The 4509-nt window shown below is 49.3% G+C and overlaps 3 protein-coding genes across 3 annotated transcripts in view; 1 reads left to right on the top strand and 2 right to left on the bottom strand.

Moving 5' to 3' along the window:
• The window catches only part of Tspear (thrombospondin type laminin G domain and EAR repeats), a 155505-nt gene that overhangs the window by 136363 nt on the left and 14633 nt on the right, over window positions 1–4509 (bottom strand). The window lies entirely within an intron of this gene.
• Window positions 1–4509, top strand: part of LOC101999359 (keratin-associated protein 10-12-like) — a 40519-nt gene that overhangs the window by 30943 nt on the left and 5067 nt on the right. The gene's annotated exons all lie outside the window — the stretch shown is intronic.
• Window positions 1–4509, bottom strand: part of LOC101998901 (keratin-associated protein 12-1-like) — a 9553-nt gene that overhangs the window by 4819 nt on the left and 225 nt on the right. The gene's annotated exons all lie outside the window — the stretch shown is intronic.

Below are 4509 nucleotides of genomic sequence, written 5' to 3'. Positions count from 1 at the left end.
GTTCCTGTTTTGTTTGTCCTCAGCTTCATGGCTAATTACACCTGCTCCAGCTCCTGCTGGGCCTGAGCTCCCACCCATCCTCCCCTGGGGCCTTCTGGATTCTGCCAAGTTCCATCACTTCCTGGTTTCCTCACACGAGATCCCAGAGATCCAGGCATCCAGATGTTCTCCCTGCAGGATGACAGGCCTTACACACCCACAGAGATCACACTTCTCTCAGGGTTAGGAAGGGCTTGCAGAATGTGGGAGGCTGAACACAGGGAGAGCCCTCCCATAAGCCTCAGCTGGAGTCAGAGAGCAGACAGAAGCAGGCATGGAGGGCAGCTCGCTCTTCCAGTGTGTGTGTGTGTGCACGCACACGGGGTTCAGAGTTTGTGAATGTGTATGTCTGAGTGTAAATGTATGCATAATCATACATGTGTGTCCAGGACTGTATGTCTACATGTGACCATATGCTACAAAATGTTCCCTTTTCCACCAAAGCCTTCCCCAGTCCCAGCCATCTGTACCACATGAACTGTTCCTCAGGCCACCTGCTGTCTGTCCCGTTCCTCTGTGCTGCCTCATCCCTGCCTGCTGCCCTCCCAAGGCTGTGAGAAGTGCTGCCACAGACACACACCAATAGGCTCTGTTGAAATGGACCCTGTGCCCTGTGTCTGCCTCCTGCCAGCTGACCTGTGGTGGGTCTGTAAGCTGCCAGTCCCCAGGGTGCTGCCAGCGCTCCCACCTACTTCACCCTACCAGCCCCTCCCTTCTGGCTCCTCTGCGTGCTGCTGGCCTCTCCTTTTCAGGCTCTCAAACCCCGGACCCTCCTGCATAAGAACAGTCTCACCTCTCCAGGCCGCTCACTGTGATATTGGGACGCGGCTCAAACTCCCGCTCCCTAGTCTCCTTGTCTTTCCTCGCAGTTTTAAAGAAAACTAGAGCTCCCTGCGAGATCCAAGTGTTTGGCTCTCATTCTTTTTCTGCTTTCCCTTGTTCTGAGCTCTCCTCAGGACCCCACCCCCAGATCCTAGCACACGGAAGGAGGCGTGGAGAGGCCTGAGGGCCAGCCAAGGCTATGGAAGGACCATATATAGTAAGAAGGCCTATCTTCACTATCAATTTGAATAGGTTTAGAATCTCCTAGGTACAGAGGTACGTCTCCAGCATGCTATGAGTATTTCCAGGGAGAATTAACTGAGAATCTAGACTGTGTTTGAAGGAGGTGGCTCCCTCCAGTGGACCAGGATAGAAGTAGACAAAGAAGAATGCCAGTTACAAGCATTCGCCTCTCTCTCTGTGACCCAGTGTGACTGTTGTGTTCCCCCATGGCAGACTGAACTCTCTGAACCCAAGAGCTAAAAACCTCCCTCAGTCCTTTAAGTTGCTTTATTCAACACAGGTATACAAAAATAACTGATACAGAAAACTGGCCAGAGAAGGCAGGATACTGCTGCAACTGGCCCTGACTCTGTGGTTCTTAGGCCTTTGACTGGTGTATGGAAAGATGGTGTAGGAGTTTTGACCTAGGGACTTTATATGCTATAGCTGTTTATGCTGTAGCTCAAAGGCTATCCAAAGAACTAGTAAGGCATCCAGGTGAGAACTCAAGACCAGAACACCAATAGAAATTCGACAGAAGGATGTGCTCATCAACTTTCAAGATGCTGTTGGGAACTGACCAGAGACCATCCATGGGATATTCTGCAAGAGAATTTCTCTATACCCAGAAGTACTACGTGAGGCTGGGCTTATAGTGATGGCTAAATTAACCATGTGTAATAAATTTCAAGACAGCAAAGAATTTGCACAGTGGCTTGGTTATTGCTGGGGGCTTTTAGACAGATTTACACTGAGAATCAAGAACTAAAGGCAGAGCAGATGATTCAAAAACCATGCAGCCCGGACAGAAAGGGAGCAATCAGAAAGCCATGGCTGAGGAGGGTGTTCTTGTTAAAGGGATTAATGCCATTAAAGGGAAGCCAACCGCTTCATCCTAGGACAACAGAAAATTGGCCAGACCCTACCCATCAAAGGCTCTAGAAGGAGAAATGAGCCAAGTCAATCCTGTCCCTTTTAAGTGTTCTGTCCTTTATTGTGTCACAGTTATGAGAAAAGTCAACACTGCAGGACTGGCAGGGCCTCTGCCTGTGCCTCTGGGTAGCAGAGAGACATTCTTCATCTCCACCTCTCAGATGAGAGACCAGAATGATGCACAGGAGTGCCTGAGTGAAAGGCCGTGCATGCACAGAGACAAGCATGGCTGTGCGTCTGCAGAAGCATGCACACATGTGGAGAAGTGTGAATGTGTGTGTGTACTAAAACACGTGGGTGTGGAAATGTGTGTTTAAGTATGGGTACCTGAATACATTGGTATGAGTGAACATTCACACATGGGCGTGTGATTGTTTCTTCATGTGTATCCTTTATGTTCGTAAGGGTTTGAGTACACGATTGTATGTGTGTGCATGGCTCTGAGAGCAACCTGGGTGTGCAAGCACACCGTAGGTGCATGGAGTGTGCTGTCTGTGCGGGGCAGTTAGTCAGGTTTGGGAAAAGCACTTATTTAAATAGCACAGTGGATCCCTGATGACCTTGGATGCTAAGGGATAAAACATTTGCAATTGATGTCTGATGGCCAGCCTGCAGAAAATAAAGAAAAATGTCAAGGCAGTCAAGAGAGAAAACTCTAGGACCACAGGTCCAGGATGATGTCATGGGATGCAGCAGAGGATGCAACCCCCATGCCTGCCTGTCTCAGAAACAAGGAACAGTCACTACAGACTGCAGACACGGGGCATAGAACCAGCCAATGGAAGCAGCCATCAACACTTCCCCAGAGGGAAACCTTCCCCAAAACTATAACTGTGCTGGCCCGTCTCTATTGTTAACATAACAGAATTTAAGGTCACCATAGAAATGTACTTCTGGGTACACTGATGATTATATTTACACAAAGACTTCACAGAGGAGAAAGGACTCCCCTAAGGGTCGGCAGCACAAGCACTATTCTATGGGCCGGGATTCCAGAACAAATAAAAAGGAGGAAGTGAACCAAGCCTGCATGCCTCACTCTCTGCTTTCTGACTACGGATGCGATGTCATCAACCACCTCAGCCCCTTGTCACCGTGACTGCCCCATCATGAAGGACTGCACCCTCAAATCATAAGCCAACATAAATCCTTCTTTCAGGTTACTTTCATTGGATGTTTTGTCCCAGGAAGAGAAACAGAGAACCTAACACGATCATTGAAAACCTTCTGAAAGAGAAAGCACGTGTTAGAACATGCAGTTAGTGACCCACACCACGATGCAAAAAGACACAGAATGGTGCGCATGTGGTTTCAGCAGGAGCCACCCCAAGAAGTTAGTTTGACAAGAGTGTACTAGTTGCTTTATAGGAAAGTGACTAGATATGTGACTGTCATATTGTAATTAATCAACAGTAAGAAAATGGGCATAAATTTCTCCAGTACTGAGAAAGTGATTTGGAGCACAACTGCCGCACACAGCGCCCCCGTGTCTGCGCTCTGTGCACTGGCACCCAGTTACCGAGCTTCGGGCAAGGGGCTGGAGGTTAAAATACACAAACACACACAGACAGAGAGACAGCAACATGGGTCATCCTTGAATTCCCCAAGAATGCCCCCTTTATTGTATTCAGGGGCAGATTATATAGAGATAGCCACGCCCCAGCCAAACCCACCAGAAACCACTCTCCTGCCATCAGGAACTCCTGACGGTCTCGTGCTCAGAGCAGCTGTAGGCACTCAGATCAGGGAATTACAAGAAATTCAGGATCTGGGGTCTCATTGCTCCCAATACACAACAGTTTGTATAAATGAAATTCAAACACCTCAAAGCTGCCCAGTAGGAAGAAAGTCACTGTGACCTGGGACACAGGACATCCCCAGAGGAAACAGAAAACCATTCATAAACACTGTAGGCCTCGCCATGCACGAGCCCCTGCTACATGTGCCATGGGAAATGCAAGCATGAGCAGACACTGCAGTATGGTACAGTGAGTCCATCACAGGGATGCCAGATGCATAAACCCACCCACTCATCAACCATGTCTCCACCCTGCATGCTTCCTTCTAAGGAACCGTGGTGAGGCTGCATCATAGACACCCCTGATCTTCCATGCCTCCTGGTGCCAACGAAGCCAGGACAGACAGACAAGAACCAGGACAGAAATGCACAGATGACTAGAGAAGTTACTTTATTTGGCACATGGGTAAAAGAAGGATCCTGGAGCCAGGACATCCGTAGAGAACGGCAGAGGGAAAGGTATCTCTGTCATTCTGCTGTGTTCTCTCCCAAGTTCCAGGGCGAGCTATGTGTGCTTCCAACCTATTTCAGGTGCAGAGCCACTGCCACAGAGGGGGAGGAATAGATGTGTCCCATCTGCACTGGCAGAAGCTGGTTTGGAGACACTGGTCAGCAGCAGGAGGGTCTGCAGACCAGGGTGGGGCAGGAGGGCTGGCAGCACCCGGATGATTGACAGGAGGAGGTTACGCAGACAG

Source organism: Microtus ochrogaster, linkage group LG2, assembly GCF_000317375.1.
Source record: "Microtus ochrogaster isolate Prairie Vole_2 linkage group LG2, MicOch1.0, whole genome shotgun sequence".
NCBI classification, from domain to species: domain Eukaryota; kingdom Metazoa; phylum Chordata; class Mammalia; order Rodentia; family Cricetidae; genus Microtus; species Microtus ochrogaster.
This window is presented reverse-complemented; position numbering and strand designations above follow the sequence as displayed.